Here is a 14,647-nt window from a genome sequence, read left to right as displayed (position 1 = left end):
ACTAAGATGTTTTTTCTTTGTGAGATCTGCACGTGTCTGTGATGGGAAATGTTGACCCTAATAAACAAAACATCTCCTTCTGCAAAGCACATTGACCATATTCCAAGATTTGATCTCCAGTCTTCAAGATTCAGTATAAATGTAGATGTTTAACAGTTCTTTACAGCTTCTTAATAGCCTTAACCAGTAAGTGCCAGTTGGCTGCCTGCCTTCCGTGCAATTGAGTGAATCCATGGGCAACGGCTATACAGGAGACACTTCTGCTTCTCAACCATAAAGCCATCCAGTCGATGACAACTTCCCTCACCCCCATCACATTCTGCACCTTTATTAGCCATTGAAGACACTGAGTGCCCTACATAAAATACACACACTCCATCACAAGATTGACAAATTTATGTATACTTAATCTTGCTCTGAACTTTGAGTGACGGGGAAATGCAAACCCACTCCCCCATCCCTGTCATGGCAACAGATGCGACAAGGAAAGCGATCCTGTATCAGTGGATCGGTCTCCCTAATGGTCTGTCTGTTAGTGTAACAAGATATTTAAAAACTCCCCTCAATGACATTTTAGATCCCTCACTGTAACTGACCCGGGCTGGGGAGTCACAAGTAGGATTTTTGTCTTCTGCCATCTCTCAGGTTCCGGTCCCCTTTTCCTAATGAACTGAAGAGGAAGATTATCGAGATGTGGCCTTTTTTTCCAATAAGTCAGAGACTGTCATATGTCTGCATGAACTAAATCACTAATGAACTCAGTATGTAAAACCATTTTATAAAATGCAAGGGCATCCCTGAAGGATTTTCATATAGGTTATTGTGTAACTTTACCCTTTAGCAGTACCACTGCTTTGTAGTTTCAATACCCAACTGCCCTGCAAACTACAGTACCACTGCCTTGTAGTTTCAATGCCCAACTGCCCTGTAAACTACAGTACCACTGCCTTGTAGTTTCAATACCCAACTGCCCTGCAAACTACAGTACCACTGCCTTGTAGTTTCAATGCCCAACTGCCCTGCAAACTACAGTACCACTGCTTTGTAGTTTCAAATCCCAACTGCCCTGCAAACTACAGTACCACTGCCTTGTAGTTTCAATGCCCAACTGCCCTGCAAACTACAGTACCACTGCCTTGTAGTTTCAATCCCCAACTGCCCTGCAAACTACAGTACCACTGCCTTGTAGTTTCAATGTCCAACTGCCCTGCAAACTACAGTACCACTGCCTTGTAGTTTCAATGCCCAACTGCCCTGCAAACTACAGTACCACTGCCTTGTAGTTTCAATGCCCAACTGCCCTGCAAACTACAGTACCACTGCCTTGTAGTTTCAATGCCCAACTGCCCTGCAAACTACAGTACCACTGCCTTGTAGTTTCAATCCCCAACTGCCCTGCAAACTACAGTACCACTGCCTTGTAGTTTCAATGCCCAACTGCAACACTTGGGGCACTCCTGACTCTCCTGTTCCCTCTGCTGAAAAAGGCAGATATTACATCCCTTAATTAGTGGATATGCATGCAACAAGATATTGACGATCATTCATTCACAAGGCTAAGGTTCAAGATGCATGTCTCACCTGTTATGATTGCTTTACCTTTCCTCCTGCCTTGTCAAATCAGATTACAACCTCATCATTAACATATGTTCATCTAAGACAGGGTTGTCAAACTAATTTTGTCCCGGGGCCCGCCTTCGATATTCAACGGGGTCTGGGGGGGCCGCACTGAATATTGGTTATATTTCCTCGCTGTCAAAACTTTTTTGTTTTTGAGCATTTCTATACTCTTCGACTGTGCAGCTTTAATTCCGGTGATTATTAGTGAGCTGGACAGTCAAGAAACTGTATAAATGTAGGTCCATTATCATTTCTACACAGTTTGATTTGGTTATAGTCTTTTTAAAGTATACTGAACAAAAATATAAACTCAACATGCAACAATTTAAAAAATGTTACTGAGTTACAGTTCATATAAAGAAATCAGTCAAATGAAATTAATTCATTAGGCCTTAATTTCACATGACTGGGAATATTAATATGCATCTGTTGGTCACAGATACCTTAAAAAAAAGTTAGGGGCATGGATCAGAAAACCAGTCAGTATCTGGTGTGACCACCATTTGCCTCATGCTGCACGACACATCTCCTTCGCATAGAGTTGATCAGGCTGTTGATTGTGGCCTGTGGAATGTTGTCCCACTCATCTTCAATGGCTGTGCGAAGATGCTGGATATTGGCGGGAACTGGAACATGTTGTCGTACACGTCGATCCAGAGCATCCCAAACATGCTCAAATGGGGACATGTTTAGTGAGTATGCAGGCCATGGAAGAATTGGGACATTTTCAGCTTCATGGAATTGTGTACAGATCCTTGCAACATGGGGCTGTGCGTTATCATGCTGAATGAATGGCACAACAATGGGCCTCAGGATCTTGTCACCGTATCTCTGTGCATTCAAATTGCCATCAATAAAATGCAATTGTGTTAGTTGTCCGTAGCTTATGCCAGCCTATACTATAACCCCACCACCATGGGGCACTCTGTTCACAACGTTGACATCAGCAAACCGCTCACCCACACTATGCCATGTCTGCGGTTGTGAGGCCGGTTGGACAGATTGCCAATTTCTCTAAAACGACATTGAAAGCAGCTTATGGTAGAGAAATTAACATAACATTCTCTGGCAACAGCTCTGGTAGACATTCCTGGAGTCAGCATGCCAATTGCACGCTCCCTCAAAACTTGAGACAACAGTGGCATTGTCTTGTGTGACAAAACTGCACATTTTAGAGTGGCTTTTTATTGGCCCCAGCACAAGGTGCAGTTGTGTAATGATCATGCCGTTTAATCAGCTTATTTATATACCACACCTGTTAGGTGGATGGATTATCTTGGCAAAGGAGAAATGCTCACTAACAGATGTGAACAACATTTGAGAGAAATATGTTTTTTGTACATAGAACATTTCTGGGGTATTTTATTTCAGCTCTTGTAACATTAGACCAACACTTTACATGTTGTGTTTATATTTTTGAGTTTGTTTCCCCAACCACTCGCAGGCCGGGTTTGACACCTTCGTGGGCGGGATCCGGGCCTCGGGCCGTATGTTTGACACCCCTGATCTAAAATGAACACCAGCAACAGCATTGTTACTTGGACATAGTTACTCCCCTAGCTTCACCTGGAAAGAAAGTATGACCTGGCTTTGTGATGTTTTATTCTGGTCCTATTCCCCTCCTGCCTGATCCAGGATGTCTTGGTCCAGGCAGACTTGGCTAGAGCACTACAGACACCCCTCTGTATGTATGCGAATGACTCGCTCCATCTTCTGTGTCAATCATCATTGCAAATGCCAAGCCCATTATAGCCAAATCCTTCAGGGAGTTGTTTGGTCCGTCTGGTTGCCGAGATGGCAGGTTGCTTAAAGGGGAAGGATCACATAAAATGATGGCCTCTGTAGATGTTACACGAGGCATTCATATTTGAGGCGTTTTCTCGTTTTCTTTTTCAAAACAGACGCCATGCTCTAAAAGTACATCACAGGAGGAGAGTTGTGGATAAACAAATGAATATACCCTCCAATGACACTGCTGGATCTGGTAGACTTGTTGCATTGCGTGCTCCTTCTCGTAGTAGGATATATTTCCATTGGTCACATGTTGTTTAACACATAGGCAGGGTTTTTTTCTGGAGCAAAACGAGGCTTAGGTTGTGGGTGAATGGGGGGGGGGCAGTCGGCGTGGCCAATGGTGCGGCCGCCGTCCAGAATTTTTTGCCAATTTTTATTTCTTTTTTAAGCCAATTTCTTGGGGCATGGAGAAAAAAATTGCAGTTTTAAAGTCCTACTCCAGTTTCCTTTTCAGCTCCTTTATCACCTCAATAGGTGATCCAGGTATCCTCGTGATATGGCACAAGTTGGGGGGCTTTCCATTTTGGCATGGCTTATGCTCTCGGAGTGACTCAAACATTATATCAAAATCCTGCCATGACAAAAATACTCCTGAATGCATACATTTTTGATTCTCCTTGACTGTGTCTTTTTTGTTGTTGGTGATTGATAGTTCTCAAAGATCATCTTATTAAAAAATATATAGGTATATTTTATTTTCTACGTAGTTTATATCTGGTTTTAGTCGATGTAGTTTTCACTGAAAACATTTTACCATTCCCCCAAAAATGTGACTGTATTTGGTGCCCCGAAGCTTGAAAGGTCCCATGTGTTCACACGCCTAATCCTCAATGAGCAGTCATGGTGGTGATCTTCCCATCATACATCTAAAGCATGGATTAAAAATGTAATAGATTATCTGTTCATGCCCAGAGGCAGTCCTTGTTATCCTAGACTGGGCTAGGAGACATCATGAGGATTGGTGTCTAGACTGGAGTGGGTTGTGCTGTGATTACATTAACAGGTTTACTAGCTTCAAGTTAGTACTGTATTAGAAGGCATTTTAAAATAATATTAATTGATGCTCATAGGTGGATTCCTCCTTATCTAACTCTGATTCCAATACTGGCACATAGCCTAGTAAGCCTACACTGTTTATTATCATATTCGACTTACTTCTTTAGCAATCCACATCACCTAGGCATGATCAGCATTGTTGCTTCTATGGCCACAGTTCTAGGGATTTAGGAGGCTTGAGCAGAGGTAGAGTTGTTAAGATTGGATCCCCTGCTTGCCCCAATTGAACACTAGATTTTCTTTGAACTTTTTTTTTGTACGATTTTATTTTTAACAATAAAAAAACTCAACTTACAAACAACAACATACAGACTCACACAAACATCCACAACATCACCCTGCCTAGCCCCACCTGCTCACACACCCATGTCCAGCACCCGTATCATTCTCCATCACATGTCCTCAAACGGCACCATTTTGTTTCTCTCCGTCGCCCACACACGATTAAACAACGTAGATAATAGAGCATAATGAGAAAAGTATCGCACAACCCATTGGGTATCTTACTGCACCATCAAATGCCATGTCTTGACATATACAGACAAGCGGATTAAAAGTACATTTACATTGTAATACTTCTGACAGCCAACTTTCTAACTCCGCCCATAACTTTTGGATTTTATAGCATTCCCTATGTCATTTAAGCCTTATTGCTATTATAAACTGGTTACCAACGTAATTAGAGCAGTAAAAATACATGTTTTGTCATACCCATGGTATACGGTTTGATATATCACGGCTGTCAGTCAATCAGCATTCAGGGCTCAAACCACACAGTTTATAATGTTAGTTTTGCACTTAAGACATGACTCTGCCGTTGTGCTGTAGAATTTGTCAATTTTGTCTCTTGTCTAATAACTAGTTTGCCTTTCAGTAGCATATGCTTACCCTTTTTGGTTTTGAAACATTTAGTTTATTCTTATCCCCATTAGATTTTGCCGAAGCAGCTACTTTTCTTCCTGGGGTCCACACAAAAACAAACCAAAACACGACAAGAACAGTCAAATATTAAATACAACAATATACAAATAATAGAACTAAAGAATGTGTGTGTAGATTGTCTGTGATAGTGTTTGTGTGTGTGTCATTTTACAGTTCCTACTGTGCCATGAGATGTTGTCTTATAAAAAATGTTGGTTAAAGGCCAGCAGACTTTGCAGTTTGTATTTTTGTTGTTTTTATTTTTTGTATTCAATGGCACAACAGGCGAGTTCATTATGCTCGTGACTCATCCCACTAGCCCACACCTCCTCCCCATCTGCTGCTGTGCGTTAGATGGGAGAGGGAAACGCCATTGATCACTTCTTCTCGCTCACATGCACGCACACACCCCACCTCCGACGTCACTATCGATCGGCATGTTTAATGTTTTTGTGGGGAACGGAAGACATTTCCCATTGTCATTTTCCATCTGTTGGCCACCAAAAAGCTCTTTTTGTTGATGCAATGTGACAAAAGGCAGAAGTCATAAGCCACAGACAATTTGACTGCAATGTTTCCCTTTCACTTTCTTAAAAAATGCAATGGTTATGGAGCATCCACTGTTGATAGTTGAGACACACTGAGAACAATTTTCCTTCCAACCCAAAATAAATAGGCATATGGTTGTAAAGGCACAGAAATAAAAAAAGATATTGAAAGTACAGTGTGAGTAAACTTTGTGTTTACTGAATACTTATGGTTATGTACATGTGACTGACTGAGTTCGAACCCGGGTTTCCTGCACACTACAAGACTGTGTTAGCTCACTAAGCTGAATTGTAGGCATTAGCTCAGGATGTATCACAAGTCTTCAACTCTCAGGCAATGCACAAGCATGTCTTACCAAACCATCTTCATTCAACTTTACCCCCTTTGAGGGTCTTCTTGCAAAGACCGATCTGAGGCATGGCACCAATGTCAACAAATAGGTTCAAACCCGGCTGTCTCGCATGCCACAAGACTGTAACCCCGCCGAGCTAAAGCCTAGGCATTCACCCTGGGAGCTAACACAAGTCTTCAGGCAAAGTTACTCTTCACACAACCACCATGAACCACCTCATCCAGATGAACTGAATACGTTGGTAGGGATCTACACATTCCTGTTATCAAAACAAATTCTATTTAAAAGGATTTGTGGTCTAATCAAAAAATTAGATGCTTTCTGTTTTCTTTCTTCCTTCATACATTGTTTTCAAAGCCATGCCCCATTACTCTGGGAGAATAACAATATGACCACAGCTGCTGTAATTGGATGCAAGTGCAATGTAGATAATTGTACTGTAGGCCGCTCTGTAATTGGGCATGTGAGCACTACATCAATAATTTTTACATAACATTTTTCATAGTAGAAGAAGGAAATGATTGGAAAGGCAGTAAAGTAAGTAACCTTTTGTCACAGAGTTTGTGTTGATAAGTTGGCCCACACTTTCTGTTTGACAGTCACACAAAAAAAGGCAAGCATGTCCTACCAGGGGAAAGCTCTGTCTCTGTGACAGGATCAAATAAAAAAACATACCTAGTGACATTTAACCCTCTGGTAAACCCCTGCCCCCCTGTTCTTCCTTATGGCAATAGAGTGGATCATGTCTGAAACAGTTAGAGGAGACAAGACTAGAATGATATGGTCGCTCACCCAGACTTTGCCGACAACCTTAGTCTTCTGTCCCAAATACGACACAAAAGTTGGCAATTTGTGTTTTGGGTCATTGTCCTTTTGAAAAACAAATGATAGTCCCACTAAGCACAAACCAGGTGGGATGGCGTATCTCTGCAGAATGCTGTGGTAGCCATGCTGGTTACCTCCCAATTACCTCCCTAATCTTACTTCATTTGCACACACTGTATATAGAATGTTCTATTGTGTTATTGACTGTACGTTTGTTTATTCCATGTGTAACTCTGGGTTGTTGTTTGTGTCGCACTGCTTTGCTTTATCTTGGCCAGGTCGCAGTTGTAAATGAGAACTTGTTCTCAGCTGGCCTACCTGGTTAAATAAAGGTTAAATAAAAAAAATGAATGTGTTATTTCATAGTGTTGATGTCTTCACTATTATTCTACAATGTGGAAAATATTAAAAATAAAGAAAAACTGGAATTGGAACTGGAGTAGGTGTGTCCAAACTTTTGACTGGTACTGTATATATACTTCTTTACTTAGTGGCATGGCGTCCTGTTGATCCTTTCCCCGTTTTCTAAACCTGCTAAAGTTCTGTGCATCTGCTACACAAAAACCTTACTTAGAAACAAAACTGCTGCTTTTGACAACATCATTCAATACCCTACTCAACTGAACTTGGAGATCATAGCTAGAGCTTTCAATACAAATTTGTTTACTTTCTTTCCTGTTACTGTCAAAATCGCTGTCTCTGCAAAGAACTAGAAAAGGTAGCCAACATTTCCAGGAGTGTTATTACGCAATTAGACCTGCACTAGTTACAATTAGACCTACACTAGTTATGCAACCATCACTGCAGCCACATCGGTCCGTAATGCGTAGTTACGGTATGTCGCTAAATAGCCAAATTAAAATCCTCTACATCTACACATGGTCTCTGTAAAATTACATCAAATTAGTATTTTTATGACAGTGTAGAGTGCCATGAAAAAGTATTTGGCCCTGTCACGCCATGTGACTAGGGTGGGCATTCTACTTTCTTTATTTCTATGTTTTCTATTTCTTTGTGTTTGGCCGGGTGTGGTTCTCAATCAGAGGCAGCTGTCTATCGTTGTCTCTGATTGAGAACCATACTTAGGTAGCCCTTTTTTTTACCTGTCTTTGTGGGAAGTTAACTTTGTTTAATGGCACATTGCCTTAAGCTTCACGGTTTGTTTTGGTATTGGTTATTGTTTTTGGCAACATCTACTATTAAAAGTATGTACCCCAACCACGCTGCACCTTGGTCCTCTTCTTACGACAGCCGTGACAGAACTTCCCACCAGAAACGGACCAAGCAGCGTGGAAAAAAGGAGGAGAAGCGTGTTCAGGATTCGTGGACATGCGAGGAAGGGACCCTGGGCACAGGCGGGAGAATATCGCCGTCCTAAAGAGGAGCTGGAAGCAGCTAAGGCGGAGCGGCGACGCTACGAGAAGTTGGCTCAAAGAGGCGTGCACGAGAGGTAGCCCCAGAATTGTTTTTTTTGGGGGGGGGGGGGGGGGGGGGGGGGGCCCACGGGGATTTTGGCAGAGTCAGGTTATAGACCTGAGCCAACTCCCCGTGCTTGCCGTGGGGAGAGAGTGACCCAGGCACCGTGTTATGCGGTAAAGCGCGCGGTGTCCCTAGTGCACACTCATAACCCGGTGTGCTATATTCCAGCTCCTCACATCGGCCGGGCTAGAGTGGGCATCCAGCCAGGACGGATGGTGCCGGCTCAGCGCATCTGGCCTCCAGTGCGTCTCCTCGGCCCGGGTTGTCCTGCGCCAGCTCTACGCATGGTGTCCCCGGTTTGTCAGCACAGCCCAGTGCGGCCTGTTCCAGCTTGCCGGGCTACACGGGGTATCCAGCCAGGACGATTTGTGCTAGCTCTGCGTCCAGACCTCCGGTACGCCTCCACGGTCCAGTGTATCCTGCGCCGGCTCTGCGCAAGGTGAGACACGCCTGCACAACCCAGTGCGTCCTGTGTCAGCGCCTCGAACGTGCCGGGCTGAAGTGGGTATCCAGCCAGAAGGGGTTGTGCCTGCTCCATGAACCAGGCCTCCTGTGTGTCTCTCCACTCCAGTGATGATCCATGGCAAGAAGCCTCCAGTGATGATCCATGGCAAGAAGCCTCCAGTTATGATCCATGGCACGAAGCCTCCAGTGATGATCCATGGCAAGAAGCCTCCAGTTATGATCCATGGCACGAAGCCTCCAGTGATGATCCATGGCAAGAAGTCTCCAGTGATGATCCATGGCACGAAGCCTCCAGTGATGATCCATGGCACGAAGCCTACAGTGATGATCCATGGCAAGAAGCCTCCAGTGATGATCCATGGCACGAAGCCTCTAGTGAGGAGTCATGGAACGAAGGCCTCCAGTCCGGAGCCTCCAGCAACGGTCTCCAGTCCTGAGCCTCCAGCGACATTCTCCAGTCCGGAGCCTTCAGCGACATTCTCCAGTCCGGAGCCTCCAGCGACGTTCTCCAGTCCGTAGCCTCCAGCGACAGCCTCCGGTCTGGAGCCTCCAGCGAGGGTGCCCAGTCTGGGGCCTGCAACGAGGGTGCCCAGTCCGGGGTCCGCAACGAGGGTGCCCCGTCCTGGGCCCGCAACGAGGGTGCCCAGTCCGGGGCCCGCTACGAGGGTCCCCAGTCCGGGGCCCGCTACGAGGGTCAAAATTGTCTGTATCATAAAAATGTATGAAAACAAACGTTAGCTTTTTTTGTTTTAATTTAGGGTTATGGTTTCGCTAACCTAACCTACAGTTGAAGTCGGAAGTTTACATACACTTATGTTGGAGTCATTAAAACTCGTTTTTCAACCACTCCACAAATTTCTTGTTAACAAACTATAGTTTTAGCAAGTCGGTTAGGACATCTACTTTGTGCATGACACAAGTCATTTTTCCAACAATTGTTTACAGAGATTATTTCACTTATAACTCACTGTATCACAATTCCAGTGGGTCAGAAGTTTACATACACTAAGTAGACTGTGCCTTTAAACAGCTTGGAAAATTCCAGAAAATTATGTAATGGCTTTAGAATCTTCTGATAGGCTAATTGACATAATTTGAGTCAATTGGAGGTGTACCTGTGGATGTATTTCAAGGCCTACCTTCAAACTCAGTGCCTCTTTGCTTGACATCATGGGAAAATCAAAAGAAATCAGCCAAGACCTCAGAAAAACAATTGTAGTCCTCCACAAGTCTGGTTCATCCTTGGAAGCAATTTCCAAATGGCTGAAGGTACCACGTTCATCTGTACAAACAATGGAACACAAGTATAAACACCATGGGACCACGCACCCGTCATACCGCTCAGGAAGGAGACGCATTCTGTCTTCTAGAGATTAACGTTCTTTGGTGCGAAAACTGCAAATCAATCCCAGAACAACACCAAAGGACCTTGTGAAGATGCTGGAGGAAACAGGTACAATAATATCTATATCCACAGTAAAACGAGTCCTATATCAACATAACCTGAAAGGCTGCTCAGCAAGGAAGAAGCCACTGCTCCAAAACCGCCATGAAAAAGCTAGACTCTGGTTTGCAACTGCACATGGGGACAAAGATTGTACTTTTTAGAGAAATGGCGTCTGGTCTGATGAAACAAAAATAGAACTGTTTGGGCATAATGACCATCGTTATGCTTGGGGGATAAAGGGGGATGCTTGCAAGCCGAAGAACACCATCCCAACCATGAAGCACGGGGGTGGCAGCATCATGTTGTGGGGGTGCTTTGCTGCTGGAGGGACTGGTGCATTTCACAAAATAGATTGCACCATGAGGTAGGAAAATTATGTGGATATATTGAAGCAACATCTCAAGACATCAGTCAGGAAGTTAAAGCTTGGTCGCAAATGGGTCTTCCAAATCGACAATGACCCCAAGCATACTTCCAAAGTTGTGGCAAAATGGCTTAAGGACAACAAAGTCAAGGTATTTGAGTGGCCATCACAAAGCCCTGACCTCAATCCTATAGAACATGTGTGGGCAGAACTGAAAAGCGTGTGCGAGCAAGGAGGCCTACAAACCTGACTCAGTTACACCAGCTCTGTCAGGAGGAAGGGGCCAAAATTCACCCAACTTCTTGTGGGAAGCTTGTGGAAGGCTACCCGAAATGTTTGACCCAAGTTAAACAATTTAAAGGCAATGCTACCAAATACTAATTGAGTGTGTGTAAACTTCTGACCCACTGGGAATGTGATGAAAGAAATAAAAGTGTAAATAAATAATTCTTAGTTCTATTATTCTGACATTTTTTAAATAAAGTGGTGATCCTAACTGACCTAAGACAGGGACTTTTTACAAGGATTAAATGTCAGGAATTGTGAAAACTGAGTTTAAATGTATTTGGCTAAGGTGTATGTAAACTTCCGACTTCAACTGTAGCAAGCATAAAATAAACACCTCAAATTAGATCCACTACATACTGGTCTTGGCGAGAATAAAATATAACAGACTGACCCTATCCCCCTGACACATAAACTACTGCATCATAAATACTGGAGGCTGAGACAGGAGGGGTCAGGAGACACTGTGGCCCCATCCGACGATACCCCCGGACAGGGCCAAACAGGCAGGATTTAACCCCACCCACTTTGCCAAAGCACAGCCCCCACACCACTAGAGGGATATCTTCAACCACCAACTTACCATCCTAAGACAAGGCTGAGTATAGCCCACAAAGATCTCCGCCATGGCATAACCCAAGGGGGGACACCAACCTAGACAGGAAGATCACGTGCATGACTCAACCCACTCAAGTGACGCACCCCTCCTAGGGATGGCATGGAAGAGCACCAGTAAGCCAGTGACTCAGCCCCTGTAATAGGGTTAGAGGCAGAGAATCCCAGTGGAGAGAGAGGAACCGGCCAGGCAGAGACAGCAAGGGCGGTTCGTTGCTCCAGTGCCTTTCCGTTCACCTTCCCACTCTTGGGCCAGACTACACTCAATCATATGACCTACTGAAGAGATGAGTCTTCAATAAAGACTTAAAGGTTGAGACCGAGTCTGCGTCTCTCACATGGGTAGGCAGACCATTCCATAAAAATGGAGCTCTATAGGAGAAAGCCCTGCCTCCAGCTGTTTGCTTAGAAATTCTAGGGACAGTTAGGAGGCCTGCGTCTTGTGACCGTAGCGTACGTGTAGGTATGTACGGCAGGACCAAATTGGAAAGATAGGTAGGAGCAAGCCCATGTAATGCTTTGTAGGTTCGCAGTAAAACCTTGAAATCAGCCCTTGCCTTAACAGGAAGCCAGTGTAGAGAGGCTAGCACTGGAGTCAAGATTCTAGCAGCCGTGTTTAGTACTAACTGAAGTTTATTTAGTGCTTTATCCGGGTAGCCGGAAAGTAGATCATTGCAGTAGTCTAACCTAGAAGTGACAAAAGCATGTATTTATTTTTCTGCATCATTTTTTGGACAGAAAGTTTCTGATTTTTGCAATGTTACGTAGATGTAAAAAAGCTGTCCTTGAAACAGTCTTGATATGTTCGTCAAAAGAGAGATCAGGGTCCAGAGTAACGCAGAGGTCCTTCACAGTTTTCTTTGAGACGACTGTACAATCATCAAGATTAATTGAAGAACTCTTTGTTTCTTGGGACCTAGAACAAGTGTCTCTGTTTTGTCTGAGTTCAAAAGTAGAACATTTGCAGCCATCCACTTCCTTATGTCTTAACTTCTTTGGGGTAGGGCGCAGTCTTTTCACGTCCGGATGAAAAGCATGCCCAGAGTAAACGGCCTGCTACAAAGCCATAAAAGCTAAAATATGCATATTATTAGTATATTTGGATAGAAAACACTCTGACGTTTCTAAAACTGTTTGAATGATGTCTGTGAGTATAACAGAACTCATCAGGCAGGCAAAAACCTGAGAAAAAATCACATTATTTTATACATTAGCACCAAATTTAGGTTAGTTGGAAACTTGTGTAGTAGGGCTTTGTAAACAAAAAATATGATTGATAATTCATTGATCTACGTGACTTTGATGAGGACAGGCCAACCTTTTGATACAGGATGTGGTGGTGAGTATTAAAACTCTCACCAGTGATAAAACGAATGGCGTGTCTGCTGCATTTTGATAAATGGTGCCACCATAGTCAGAAACTGGCAGGAAAGTTGATTGTACAATCTGCTGTGTTGATTGTACAAAGGGTGTGACTAGGGGGGTTCTAGGTATTGTGTTTCTATGTTGGTGTGTATGGTTCCCAATTAGAGGCAGCTGATAATCGTTGCCTCTAATTGGGGATCGTACTTAGTTTGTCCTTTTTCCCCACCTACAATGTGGGATATTGTTTTGTTTCGTATTAGTGCCTATGTGCGCTACGTATTGCACGTTCGTATATTCTTTGTTGTTTTGGGAAGTTTCACTATAATAAAAATGTGGAACTCTACTCACGCTGCGCCTTGGTCCACTTATTCATACAACGATCGTGACAGCTTCCTGCTGTTTAGAGCGAGGAAATATCTATTTCTAAAAAAGAAGCCCACTTTAAATTTTAGCTTTATAACTAGCTCTTCCGTATGTTTTTCAAGAGTTAGATCTTTATCAATCCAAACTCCCAGATATTTATAGGATGGAACCCGCTCGATGAGAGAACCATCCAATGAGTAAAAAATGTAGTCCATTGGTGACATTTTTGCCTGAATTATAGAACAACAAATATTTAGTTTTGCCCGCATTAAGTACACGTTTTAAATCAACAAGGGCCTTCTGTAATGAAACAAAATCGCATTGCACCTCTAACAGCTTGGTCAACAGTTGGTGCAATGGCATACATAACCGTATCATCTGCATACAGATGAATATTACAGGATTTAATAGACCAATATTATTTATATAAATAGTAAAGAGAACTTGTCCCTAAATCGGACCCTGCAGTACACCCTTCATAATAGAGGAAATTTTACAATTGAATATGCTTTGAACAACCTATTCAACAACCTATTCATGAATAATGGGTGAATAGGGCCTGAATAAAAAATAAGTTCCAGGGTTTTTCTTTATTTTTACTATTTTCTACATTGTAGAATAATAGTGAAGAGACCGCAACTATGAAATAAAACATATGGAATCATGTAGTAACTAAATAAGTGTAAAAATATATTTTAGATTTTAGATTCCTAAAAGTAGCCACCCTTTGCCTTGATGACAGCTTTGCACACGCTTGGCATTCTCTTAACCAGCTTCATGAGGAATGCTTTTCAAACAGTCTTGAAGGAGTTCCCACATATTTTGAGCACTTGTTGGCTGCTTTTCCTTCACTTTGCAGTCCAACTCATCCCAAACCATCTCAATTGGCACAGACACATGCATACACACAAACACAATAACATGTGCATTATACATACACATGGATTTAGTACTGTATATATGTGGTAGTGGTGGAGTAGGGGCCTGAGGGCACACAGTGTGTTGTGAAATCTGTGAATGTATTGTAATGTTTTTAAAATTGTATAAACTGCCTTAATTTTGCTGGACCCCAGGAAGAGTAGCTGCTGCGTTGGCAGCAGCTAATGGGGATCCATAATAAATACAAATACAAATTTGTTTGACGTCG

This window comes from Salvelinus fontinalis, chromosome 4, assembly GCF_029448725.1.
Source record: "Salvelinus fontinalis isolate EN_2023a chromosome 4, ASM2944872v1, whole genome shotgun sequence".
NCBI classification, from domain to species: Eukaryota; Metazoa; Chordata; class Actinopteri; order Salmoniformes; family Salmonidae; genus Salvelinus; species Salvelinus fontinalis.
This window is presented reverse-complemented; position numbering follows the sequence as displayed.